Source organism: Thunnus albacares, chromosome 7 (genome assembly GCF_914725855.1).
Source record: "Thunnus albacares chromosome 7, fThuAlb1.1, whole genome shotgun sequence".
NCBI classification, from domain to species: domain Eukaryota; kingdom Metazoa; phylum Chordata; class Actinopteri; order Scombriformes; family Scombridae; genus Thunnus; species Thunnus albacares.
Window position 1 is genome coordinate 1,679,915 of NC_058112.1, and position 14,459 is coordinate 1,694,373.

The 14,459-nt window shown below is 38.9% G+C and overlaps 1 protein-coding gene across 2 annotated transcripts in view; it reads left to right on the forward strand.

Moving 5' to 3' along the window:
• Positions 1-14,459, forward strand: part of pard6a (par-6 family cell polarity regulator alpha) — a 40,954-nt gene that overhangs the window by 13,979 nt on the left and 12,516 nt on the right. The gene's annotated exons all lie outside the window — the stretch shown is intronic.

Genomic DNA, 14,459 nt, shown 5'->3' on the forward strand with positions numbered 1-14,459 from the left:
TCATGGTAACAGTTGAGCCGAGGAACTACAGTGGTCATTGTGGTGTCAGTCACATAGTAATACAGTGGTTGTCATGGTAACAATTTAGTAGGGGAACTAATTAGTTTCATACTAGAATTGCAAGGTACAACAGCACCCCAAATATTAATTTGAAAACAGATAGTACTTGTTGTTATTATTACATGATGCGACTTTCTTCCTGACTCTGTGAGGCAAAAGTAGCTCACATAAATTACAGCTGAAAGAATGAAGTACAGTGGTAGTAAACAATAAAATATTGTTTTTCTTGCTGATGTCAACTTAATGATGATTTATGTACAACTGTCCTGGATCTCCCCTAGTCTGTTTGCAATGAATGGGTAAGGGTAAAGATGAATTTGCATACTCAAAACAAATAGGTGAAATAATCCATGGTAGGTGAGCCTATGGCAGATTAATTTTGCATCCTATCGGGGAAAGAGACTATAGGCTTTGTGATAAAAGAATCACAATACCAATACCAATATTACCCTAAAGCTTGTTTGTGTGTGTCTGTGCGTGTGTGTGTGTGTGTGTGTGTGTGTGTGTGTGTGTGTGTGTGTGTGTGTGTGTGTGTGTGTGTACGACAGACATACTAAGGGAAAAAGAGTGAGTGAAGGAAATGAAAGATTGAGAAAGAGAGATTGGGAAAGAGCAGGCAGAGGGAGAGAAGGAAGAAGAGAGGATAGATGAAGAGAAAGGGGGGTTTATCTTCTTCCTGCCAGAGGGTGCCACAGAAATGACTTTCCAGAAATAACACCAACACACAGACATACACAAATAAACACACAGAATGGTGCCACAGTTGCTGGCATGCTTGTGTCTGTAAATGTGTATAGGAATGTATTTATATAATGTTCCAGCTGTCAGTGGCAAAGCTCCATGAGCCCTCTGACTGAAATCACTGAGTTATGGATGGAGAGCCGGCTGGATAGACGACTGAAAATATCAGTGTAGAACATGACGAGAGGAGGAGGAGATCAAATATTTATACACAAGCAGTGACATGCACGGATGGAGGAAGGAGAGAGGAAGACAAGAGAGAATGAGAGAGCTGGAGAGATACGGGTTTTCTCTCTGCAGTTCATTTAGTCAGTCTTCTGTCTTGAATCCCTGCCATGGCAGCAAATCATCAAATGAGCTGAAATGAGTCAAACTAGAATGAACTGATACAGTCAGACTTGTAACAGAAGGAAGACAGTTAATGTTTGTGGTGCTTTGGCACTGCTGGCACAGAAAATGCACCATGGCTGACAGGCAAACTGGAAAGAGGAAAAGAATAGAGACCGTCTCAGTAAATATCACGGTTTCACGGTATCATGGCATACCGTATTTCACAATTATTATTATTATTATTATTATTATTATTATTATTATTATTATTATTATCAGTTGTAGTGACCCTTAAAGGAATGAAAACATAAATTTTCTTTTGGTTGAACAAACACTTTATTATAGTTGAAACATTTTTTTAACGTTAGGATTTGTAAAAACTTGGTTTGCGCGTTAGCACCAGTGATAGAGGAAGTATTCACATCCTTTACTTAAGTAAAAGCACTAATACCACACTGTAAAAGTACTCTGTTACAAGTACAAGAAAATCTGAAGTAAAAGTATGTGAGCATTATCATGGAAATGTACTTAAAGTATTAAAAGTAAAAGTACGCAATGCAGAAAAATGTCCCCTGTACTAAAATATGTAATATCATTAGATTATTATTAGTCATGCGTTGATGTAAAAGCAGGATTTTACTGTTGTAGTTGGTTGAGGTGGAGCTCTTTTGAACTCTTTTGTATCCAACTGCAACTAATGATTATTTTCATTATGGTTTAATCTGCTATTTTCTCCATTAATCGATTGTTTGGTTTCTCAAAATAGTGAGAAATGCTGTCAGAAGTGCTCTAAACGATTATCAAAATAGTTGCTAATTTACTGTAGGTGTGTGACAGCACAGCCAGACTGATCTCGTCTGTACCTTTAACTCTCACACACACTCACTTATGTCAGCCCCCTTTATGGGGTCAGATCAGGGTCAGTGTGTGTCTGTTTGTAAGTCAGAGTTGACCAAACAGACAGACAATGCAGATGTAGCCGGGAGCCGGGATGTGGAAAATTATTTCAATAGCACATTTTATGATTGATGTTCAAACATTCACATCTTTTTTGGTTAGGGTTTAAGGTTATAAACAGGACACTTACTTTGATTTGCACAGAGGGAATTTTTCCCTCCTTTGGCAGCCACTTTGCGTCCACATATTTTACAAATTGGCTTGTTTTTGCAATATCCAAAATATTCCTCTACTGCTGATTTCAACTTCTTTTGGGGGGATGGAGATTGGCGGCATCAGTCTCGCTTCTCTCTGCCATTTTCTCCACTGCATTTGTGTCTGTGGCGCCAGTTGCAGAGTCTGACAGGCAGTCGAGGAGGAAAGGAGATGCGCAGGCACAGGTGAGATTCTCCTTTCGGTTGTTTTTTTTGTTTGTTTGTTTGTGTTTTTACAAAACTGGTAATAAGCAAATGTACGTGGTATGATAACCATCAATTTTCATAACATGGTATACCGCGAAACCGGGATACCGCTGGAACCCTAGTGTATAATCAGCTGAAAATAAGAATCGTTGTGTTTTTGATAGAATGAGCCTGTTATATCTACATATGGAGCAGGTCCTCTTCCATGGAGCCCACCATGTTGCACCACCATGTTTCTACAGTAGCCCAGAATGGACAAAGGAAATACTGCCTCTTGAGAGGGCCTTTCACAGCCACCATAAGTTCTCCTACACGCACATTACTGCCACCCTTAGACCATTGGGATAATGTGAAACCATTGGCAGGACTGTGCATCACATTACCTGTGTGCACATGTGCAACCCCGTGAATGTGCATGACCCTCTCGTAAAACAACTGCTCCATAGCAATACTAGAGGTCAGAAAGCTCACACTGTACTTTTAATCGTGTACATTCTATATTTATATAATAATCCATTCCACATGAGTTGGCTGGCTTAATTGGTAAAACTTATAGCACAATCCAACAATTCAGTGCAAAATTCTGTACATTCTTATATTTTTCTCTCAAACTATGCAATAACAGTCGAAAAGTGCTTATTGTATTTAACATCAAATAAATAATGAACAGTTTCAAATATGTTTGTAGGGAGTGTCTCTGCATCTGTAAATACTCCCAGGGAGTAATAATTCAAATAACAATACTGTTGATAATTCTGTGTCACAAACCGGACGTTTTATTAACCAGTGGCAGTATCTCCACTTTTGTCGTGCATTCCAGTGAGCTCTGTTGGTCGTGTTTGAGGGGTGGGAAGGGTTCTTGCTGCTGTACTAGCAATAATAAAACATGTTTGGGTTTTTTGTAATGATGTCATCAATGACAGTCTCATCATCGAACAGTTATTTTGACTTTAGTTGAGTCCAAAGACAGAAAGAAAGAGATGAAGAGACAGAGAATAAACTCCAAAAGGCAGCTCTTCAAACTTTTTTTTCTTAGTGCAAAGCCCACAGGGAAGTTATTGAAGGGTCAAATTACCATATTTCTCCTCCTACAGCAGTCACTAAGACAGGTCTCTGTCAGCTGGCAGCTTTATCGGTGGTTCATACAGACTGGAGCTGCTATAGGAGAATCTAAAACCTCTCTGTTCTACTCTGAAGAGAAGAGAGGAAGGTGAATGCCAGAGATGCATCAAGTTGTCTTAGTACCTGTTTTATAGACAGGTTGTTGGTGGTGATCACCTCCCAGTGTAGAATTAAAGGGAAACTTTGGGATTTTTCAACCTGGACCCTGTTTCTACCCTATTTTCCCATAATTTTGTGTTTAAGGGACTAATGAGGACAACAATTTTTGAAATAGGTCGAGTATTGAGTGAGAGCGCTTCAGCCAGCAGCCACGAAACAGGCTACAATATAATCCTTTGGGGCCATAGTGCACTGTCAATGTACGTCCACTAAAAGTGCTTGTTTTTGCCACTGACAGGCTCAGATTGTTATTATAAGTGTCTGACAACATTATGAAAAGACCATACGGAGAAATAAACGTTTTTCTTTACCTTTTGCTTTATCCAGACTGTTTATTATTGTGTCTAACCAAGTCTCGCTCAAGGAGAAGTTTTGTTCTGAAATCTCATGAGTTGACTTGTTGCAAGAAAAACAAATAAGCACTTTTAGTGGACCTACAGTGATGGGGCACTATTGCCCCAAAGGATTACATTGCAGCTCATTGTGCAGCTGCCAGTCAAATCAAAAACTGTTAGAAGAATCGTGATAAAGTTAACACTGTCAAGGATAAAAGTAAGCTCATTCCTTGACCAAAATCATTAAGGAAATTTTGACTGTGACATTTTGGTCCTATGAATTTCATGGATAATTGCAAAACTGAAGTACAATAAAGAGCGGAGGCTTTATTAAAGGAGAAGCGTGTTATTGTATGTTTCAACTGAGGTTGTAAGTAGGTGTTAAGGGTTAATACCACACCCTCACAGCATGCACTGTGCTCTTTGTTTCATGTCATGCCCTGTCTGTCTCTCCCCGCTGTACACAAGCCCATTGTAGACCTGCACCGGACTCAGCCATATGGCAGCCCCTTGGGCTCCAGATGGTGGGCACTACAGAGTGAGGTCATTGTTACACATGCACGCGCACGTGCGCACACACACACACACACACACACACACACACACACACACACACACACACAAGCTTATGACAGCTGCAGATCAGACACATAATGCTTTTGGGACAGATATGGGACAGAGACACTCCCACAAACACACACATAGACAGATTAATATCATATTTACAGATTTATTACCTGTTAGTCTGTCATCATTGTTTCAATCAGTCAGTGAATCATTCACTCAGCTGCTGCTAGTCAGCCACTCACATTTGTAGTCATGTCATGGAGTGAAATGACGTGTTATCATTCTTTGTAGAATTTGTATATAGAATTTGTTTTTATTTTTTACCCTTCAGTTTGGTCTGATTTAATTGATGATAATCTAGGTGTTTGGGTAATATATCCAATAGATAAATGAGTGTAGTAGGTGTGGGTATCACCAGTATAATGAATGGATAGATAGGTGATGTAGATATTTATTAGTTTTTAATGGAATAATGATGTTTCCGAGCCACCTAGACTCACAATTTTATTGTGTTTATAGTATTTTGCCTTTAATATATAGGGTATAGTAGATGAGCAGACAGGAATGGAGAGTGAGAGTGGGGGGTTATACTGTATGCAACAAAGGTCCCCAGCCGGAACTGAGGGACACTGTGATGCATCCTTAATATTTACATCAAAGACAACAATAGAAATACTGTACATCTTCCTTCTCATACTGTCAACTAACTAATAATAACCTATAGTGGCTCATTAGTTTTTTTTAAAAAACAAAAAAACTTACTTTTTACAGTAATTTCCGGCCCTGGTCAGTCTTACTGTAAGTCATACAACTAACAAACTAGTCAATGAACCAGTCAGTCAGCGTATCATCCAGGCAGTAGTTTATAGTTGGTCATTTATTTATTATTACCAGGGTCTGCCAGGGAAGACTGGCCCTCAATGAACCCAGCCCCCACAGTTCAAACATAACATTTCATGTTTTTTTTTCATATTCTTTGGCAGTATACATATCAGTTTATGAAATAGTGATCTTCATTGACATGAAAATTAAATATTTATAGACTTTTTTGCGGTTTCAATGTGTAAATATACAAGAGAATATGGCAACACATACATGCAGAAACACACAGCTCCTCATATTTGTGTCTTTATGAGGACCATTCACTATTAGCATTCCTTCCCTACCCCCTAACCTCCAACTATACCTTTATAACTTAAACCCTTACCATAACCTCATTGTAAACTCAACACCTAATTCTAAAAACAGCTCCAGCAAGAATGACTTCACTTCAAAAACACGTCTTCACTGAAGGTCAAAATCAGATTGGTTCCCACAAAGATGGAATTACAGAGATACACAAACGCACATAGAATCTGACCTAATTGCATTTTTCTCTATAAACATACAGTGTCAGGGTTTACACAAAAAACACATAGTCCAGTATATGTTGGCAGACTGAAGGCCATGTCAAACATATCCTCAACCTTCGATCCATGATTGACTTAATTATACTCATTTTACAGTCTGGATTCTGGATGGTTTAACATAATTAATACCATTTTGGAATCACGTTCATTTTATTCAGTTAACCATTGTGGTATTTAAAACAATACTCCCTACAACACAAAATAAAATGTTTAACGTCGTTATTTTTAAGCATAAAAGTAAGAGCCTATCAACATTAAAAAGGCGTTGTAACAGTTTACGGAAAATTTGGGCTTTTGAGTATGCCTTTGTTTTGATAATGCCCAGATAAATATTCCATGATTAGAGCAGAAATTTAGGAACATGAGAGGTTAACAATACTGTAGGATTTACATGGGATTAAAATGTTAATCAGATTTTGGGTGTATCACTGCATTAAAGGAAAGGGTTGGCCTCATATTTTGGGAAAGGAGAAAGCCTACAATATCGTTCTATCAACCTACTCTGTGTGTGTGTGTGTGTGTGTGTGTGTGTGTGTGTGTGTGTGTGTGTGTGTGTGTGTGTGTGTGTGTAAAGGAGGCTTAGCAGTGTGTGTGTGCCTTCAGGCTTTCGTCTGGCCCTTTCTGCTGAGGTTCTGTCTCCTCTGTCTGCCCTGTCAGGAAATACATACACACACATGCCAAATGTGTATGCGCGTGCATGCGTGTGTGTGTGTGTGTGTGTGTGTGTGTGTGTGTGTGTGTGTGTGTGTGTGTCACATTATTGTGTGTACTTTTACCATTAATATTGCTCTCCGTTGGTCGATACTGCTTCTCAGAGAGTGACGTCATGCACACACACATGCTGTGAAGGAAATAGTGTGTGTGACAGAGGGAGGAATGCTGTAAGAGGAATGCAGCAGGTCAGGTATTTGTCTCCAGCAGAGAGGCTGCCTTTACTTTGTTTGCTATTCTTCTTTCCCAACTAAAAAAAGTAGGTATGAGTCTTGGTAATTAATATGTGTGTGAATGTGTGACATGCTTCTTTGACATGCCTCTCATCGCTCTTTGTCACCAGATCCTTAGTGTGTCTATGCTCTGAGGCAGCATTACTGCCATGTCTGAGTGACTTTAAGGTTTACAGCAGTGGCGACTGGTGACCACGGGGGGGAGGGGGGGGACAATAAAAGCTTCGTGAGCAAAAAGCCAATAAGAGTAATTTAATCCACGCAAAATATGGACAGACGACAAGACGGGAGGGGCTTTTAAATCACAATGGTAGAGGCTCAGTGGTCGATGACTGTCAGCAATTGGCGATGGCCAATGGCATTGCCCATCGGCAGGATCCTACCTTCCACTTAAGAGTACTGCACCGATTAGCATTCCTATAACATTTTCGCTCCTACATTACCCACAATGCAACTCGGCTGCTGACAGTTTGGTCAGATGCTGCAATCCATTGCAAGTCGAAAGTCGATAGTTCCGAGTCAGTATTCCTGACTTCCAGTCATATGCGTCCCAGTGCATCTGCTCATGAAAACATGGACGCCCGCAGCAAACTGATGTTAGGAAGGCCATGTATGTGCAGGGTTTCATTCCAACCCAACACTACAGGAGCTGATTTAATAGATCAGCACATCTGAGACAGGAAGCAGCAAGAGACAGGAGGAGTAGGCTAGTACCGCATGCTCGCAAAGACTTCTATCAAGCACAGATCAACTGAATGGAAATTGAAATGGCAACTACAAAGTTGTTAAAGCATATTTCAAAACACAAACACTACATAAAGTAAAAAAGCATGAAAAGGTAATTCTGTTCACTGTGTGCACTGCCGTATTGCTGTGACATCAGGTGTGTTTCTGTTGGCGAATTCGGGTAGATGGATCTTGCCCGATTTTCCGACTTTGAATTCTGACTTGAACGACTTCCATTTCACTTTTCCGTGTCGGAGGTTGTTTTTTCCGAGTTCCATGTACAATGAGTTGCAGCAAGAGATCTGGGTGTGTTATGCTAGTAGGGGCTAATGTATCCTGGAGCCGTTAGCCACAAGTAGAGATGAGGAGCAGGCTACTTCTTTCTAAGTGCACACAGATTTATTGAAATAAGAGTTATTGAATATGATAAAAATCTGGAATTAATTCAAATTTGATAAGCAGATTCAATACTGAAATTAGATTCACTAAGTGAATTCAATAATTGATTCAGATTGGATAAAATGCTATCTAACCCAAACTCCAAAATTGCAAAGCCTCACAAAAATGATCAGTCTATAGGCTGTTTGAAAAGAGATGCATTAATGCAACATAGTACATTCCTGTCCATTCCTTTGTTAGGTCCCAAGTTTATCCTGTTTCCAATTCTTAAGTAATCAGTTAAATCAGATGGCCGGTAAATGTATGTATAACACTAAAAAAAGGCATGAAGTCATGTTACTTCTCAAAAACAATTACTGTGCCCATGAGTGTTTTTCTGTGCCCCTGCATCTTTTAACTTAGCAGCACAAAATAAAGCTTAGTGCACAACAGTCAATAAAATAAAATGTATAATGGCCTTTGATTAGCATAATTGAAGTTGGTAGGTGTGTTGTCTGTAAACAATCATAAGCGCTCAGTAAAAATTGTCTGTTTTGATGCGTAACCATGTCAGTCTAGCCAGTTAAACATTATAATTAGTTAATAGAGGTTTACAAGATGTGTGTAATGACTTGTTAGTCATATCCCCTTCAGCATTTTAGAATGTTGTTGTACAGGTACTATTAGAATGTAGTTTTGCTAGTCACATTGCTGGCATAGTTTTGAACCTTCTATTAGCTTGTGCAAGACAGACTGCTGAAGTGCCAGAGCAAGACTCTTCCATTTAGGCATTTCCCTTGTCTCCTATGAAGACCCTGCAGTTTAAGTCTTGAGGAAGGGATTGGAGAGTGAAAGGAGTCAGGTGGGGGGTGGATGCGCTGAGCAAATCTCGGGAGAGACTCAGCAGCCACAGCCGTTGAAGCTAACCCCCCCCCCACTTTTCCACCAGATGGGGAAACAACAGACAAGACTTTTCTTGGTCTTGCAGAAGCTGCAGCATTTATTAACTGACACACTGTAGTCTATACTGTACATCTACTACCAGATTGACAACTTACTGCTAACCTTTTCCTCTGCTCCACTCGCATTCATATCACTTTTCTGCTACTTGTACTCACTCAACCACTCATTCGCTACACACACATATTACGCACTGTCCGATTCCTTAAAAGGAGCTACGCTACCAAGAGTTTCCTAGGCAACGACACAGAGGTTAACTCATATTTTGGAACAGCGCTGCACAGAGGCTGCCAAACGCTATTGATTTCTGAATCAATGGATATTTGGCGGGTTTTTTGACATTAAAAAAATGTTTTGGCCTGGCAGGGGTTCAGGGTTAATTTACAATTATAGGGCAAACATTGATATAATACTTAATTCAAATACATTGTACCTTGGACAACTTTTTTAGGCTCACAAATCTTTTCTTGCTTTAATCCCTGATCCTGTTTGCGTTTCCACTGCATTTGAGGAACCAGGTATGTCATGCAAATTAGACCCATGAGGAATTAAAAAATGATGACAGCATTTAGAGATGCAGTATGAAGACATGAGGAAACAACAACACAGATTTGTCCTGTCCTGTTCTTTGTATTTATTGCTGAATGAGCTGGATGTAATAAATAAATTAAAAGGAGAAATGCAGAGGATGAAACTGAAAAATGAAACTAAGAGGATCTGTCTCCACAGTAAATTCTGTTGAGTGTTTGATGGTTATTTATTTTGGCTTTATAACGTAAGTGACATAAAACAATCAGAAAATAATGTTTTATTTCTCTCATTCACTGCTTTGTCTCAGCGTGTAGTCTGTCTGCCAGGAACGCTGTCATTAATTTGACTTTTTATCCAGTTTGAAGCCACATATTTATGACATACTTTTTAGATCTTGGTTGTTTTAACTGTATCTTTTAACTAGATGAAGGAGTTTAATCATAGGATGGCTGGATATTAAAATATCAGTGAAGCAATCTATGCGAATGTGAGCTCTCTTAAAATGAGTTGGGAAGCCAACAACAAAGCTTAACTTAAAAGTAAAGAGTACTTTAACGTTCACAAACAAAGAGAAACGTCCTCCCCTCGTCCTAAATTGATACGAGAGTACTTCATCCCCAGAGTTCCTGTACTTTTGGAAATTAACCCCCCCCATACAAACAGAGCGGGGACTTTTTGGGGAGGTAAAACAATTTCCCTGCAACTTAGTTTAGACCCTGGTTTCTCCGTTGGAATAGAGGAACTGAGTTCCTCAAAAGGTTCTCAGTGCCTGGGGAAAGTTCTTGTGGAGGAAACACAGCTTGTATGTATTTCAATCATTGAATGATTATGTAATATGTGGGTGTTAAGTTTTTGAATAAACATTCTTTGTTCTGCATTGTTAGGTAGAATACATTTTAAATTTTTATCTCACATTTTAGGGCTGCAACTCACAATAATTTCCATTATCATTATAATTTAATCTGCTAATTATTTCTCTTAATCAGACTTGTTTTGTCTGACCGACAGTTAAAAATCCAGAAAGAAATTCACTTTGATGTAAAACAATGATGTAAAAACTGAAAGAAGCAGCAAATCACCAAATTTGAGAAGCTGGAACCAGCAAATGTTTTTGTTTATCAAAAAAATTGTTTGCAATTCATTTTCTGTTGATTGACCAATCAATTAGTAAACTAATTGCATCAGCTCTGTCACGCTGATACATAAATTGTAAACATAATGAATCTATGTTTTGAACACTGCAGGTTGTTTTATTTGTAGATTTTGCATTTCCATATATATTTTGTTTGACCAACTTCTCCTGCTGTCTGTCTAAACAGTAATGGACCAGTTCAGTCTCTCTTTGGGGAAGCAAATAAAAGTCTAACTAACCTTTACTGACTGACAGTAATATGTCAGTCTGTGTCATTAAAAGTCCAAATGAACACTGACTCACATGAAGGGACAACAGCTCCTTCATTTGCTGAAAGTAAGCATTGTGCACTCGTGGTCACACCCCAATCATGATGTCACGGCATGTGTTTTCCACAGACAGGATATATTCAAATAATTTGCAAAGGCTGACAGGGAGGCTAAAAGGTCTACAACAAGCTGGTCGGGTTACTTTTGCTTAGGAATTGTTGCAACACAGAAAACAACAGCAGAGACAGACAGATGCTTGAAAACATTGTGGGTGATACTGCTCCTTAAAAAAACTTGACCTCACTATATTGCTAGTATTCTTGTCAGATAGCTTCAGAAACCAGTTACAATGTATGTATATTTGGTTCACATCAGCAACATTAAGTAATGTGTTGTTCATTCATGAGCCTCTAGAACAGCTTCAAGTCTCCTTGTCATAGATTCTCCATGTGTGTGGAACTCTACTGGAGGGATGAACAGCATTTTTCCCAAACATATTCCCTCATCTGCTGTTTAGATGATGGTGGTGGAGAGTGCTTGTTCCAAAATCTTCCATAAGTGTTCAGTTGGGTTGAGAGCTGGTGACTGAAGATCACAGCATATGATTCACATAATTTTCATTCACATCAAACATCAGGGAGACCTGTGAGCTGTATGGAAGCATCTGCATTCTTGTTTCTACACTCTTTTATATAAGTTTCTTCTTTCATTTGTCACCTATCAATACCTCAGATTTAGATTCACATGAGTTTACATTGAAACTAAATGCAGTTGTAATGTAAGGCTATGATAGAATCTGGTTAAGAATGGTGTGCAGCAATTCTGTTGTTACAGCCAGATAGAAACAGAAATCAGATATGTTGCTAACATTGCCAACATTCAAAAGAAAAACAAAAACAGTCTGACAGACAGCTTCAGGAAGTTGCTGTCAAACCAAGAGTATGATTGAAGACTTGTCCTCCAGTCATGTGACATGACTGGGCATGGCACATGGCCTCCAGAGGAAGGGAAATTTGTTTTGATTATGCGGTTTACACCAGTCAAAATGCACACTCACTGTGTCTATAATGGTGCTTTCAGCAAATAATTATCAAACTGCATAGGGCCTGTAAAAAGCCTGGACTTCCTTTGCGTTTCATAGTGATTTAGTAGCTTTGTCCAGTCCAGATGTAGTTAATGCTCTCAGAAGTTAGCGGATATGGCCTTGATAATCCTGATTGTCTGTAAAATTTGATGTTAACCCAGTGTGAGTCATATGTTATTGCTTTTACTATATGCAGTCAGACATCAGTGGATGAATGGATCACATCTGAGTCACATCTGGAAAAGAGTAACCCTTTAACCCTTTCAATCTGACCCCTGTCAACCCTGTCTTTTCAGCTCACTGAACTGCTTAAATATGTTCCCACAATACAGTAACGGCTGTCACTCGTACTGTTCCCTGCTCCTTATATTTCAGTGTGTGTGAGTGTGTGTATGCTTGCACACACACTGATAGAGGCAGCTGATACCTCAAAGAAGGAGACAAAAGAGAATCATCTGGTGCTGAACAACAACGATGGGATTATAGACTGAGATTAAATCCATCAGTGTTTAATCTGCTTCAGTGTCTCAACCCCTCGATCCTGACCCTCCACAGCAGAAATCTTCTACAATCCTTTGATATTAATCTTTAATCAATCAGGCAAGTTACTGTGGGCTGCAGTCTTAGTTATAGTCTCAGCAAGGAGAGGGGTGGCAGTTTCAGTGGGATAGAGAAGCTTTGAAACAGGCTATCAGAGACAGGACTTTATCCCTGATTCCCCTGTTAAGTATATGGATGATATTTTAGTTATAAGCCTTGGTGTTGTCTTCTTTTTTTGCTCCTGTTTTAATTTGCTGTTTATGTATTATGTACATTTCCATAGTACAGTAAGAGTCATGTCAGAATCGCACACAATCTGCTGCTGTTAGTTTCTATTTTTAACAAAAATACATTTTCATTTATGAATTATTTCTGGTCGCTTCCACTTTTAGTTTTTCTAGTTTTTTGTAGTACAGACCATTCCAGGCTTTTCAGTTGTTACTCAGTATTAAAAGTAGCAGCATCAGTACACTTGTAAATAGTTCATATGTAGTTTCACTTGTAGTTATAATAGTAGTTCAAAAATCATTAGTAGTCAAAGTTTTAGAAGTAATTGTACTTAGAGATGCAGTGTGTAGGATTTGGTGGCATCTAGTGGTGAGGTTGCAAATTGCAACCAATTGAATACACCTCCCCTCACCCTCCCCTTCCAGTCATGTAGGAGAACGTACAGTGGCCACGAAACTTGCGAAAATGTGAAAGACCCTCTCTAAATGCAGTTTTTGGTTTGTCCGTTCTTGGCTACTGTAGAAACATGCAACATGGCTCTGTGGCAGAGGACCCACTCCCTATTTAAAAATAAAGGGCTCATTCTAAGGTAATGAAAACACAACAGGTCTTATTTTCAGGTGATTATACACTAATTGTATGAATATTATATTCTATATCTGCGAAGTCCGTTCCGGTAGATGCCACTAAATTCTACACATTGCACCTTTAATAATACTAGTAATAACTGTAGTTATGTTGACAGTTTTTGAAGTTTTAGAAGTAGGTGTTAAAGTACTTTCCAGGAGTTGAAGTAGTGGAATCAGTAATTGCAGGATTCAGGAAAAGTCTTTTATTACATATCCCACTTTTCTGACCATCTCATATTTTGGCGAAGTCAAGCTGTCAGCTAATTGTTGATGAAACTGCAGAGAGACAACTATGCCAAAGTGAACAAAAAAAGAGGTACATACAAGGCGAAGAGTGGAATTGGAAAATGATGTGAATACTGTAATCCAAATATTGATAAAGACCCCCTTGTACATACAGTCAGAGTAATAGATCCAGATATGAAATATGATACAGAAAATAATATTTTTGGAATGAAGTGTGTTAATGTCACCTCAAACAAGAAATAAGAAAAATATTCTGATGTGCTGTTCTACTTGATTAGATTATGTAGATAAACCTGTGATGGTGCTCTACGGTAAATGAATAATCCTCTTTCCCTTTAGCAACTTTTCTTTCCATCTACTTCTCCTCTTTTTTTCCACTTCTCCCACACCTCTATGTGAATGAAGGTGGCCAGCGGGTCATCCCTGCTGTAGGTTTCCACAGCCAACTCACCAAACAAAATGTTGATTTTCATCTATTCTGCAAAATCTGCATTACAGTGATGTTTCAAAAAGTCATTACATTATCACTACAATACTTTCATTCAACTTACAGTATGGTAGGTTTAGGCATCTGAAATACTTGGTTGTTGTCATTGGTAAATATGAGCCATCAATGACTGCCGTTATGAGGCGGGATGGGAAACTTCTCTAACGCCTCTAGTGTCACCTTTATTTGTCACTGTACAGTATGAACTTGGCACTAAATGATAG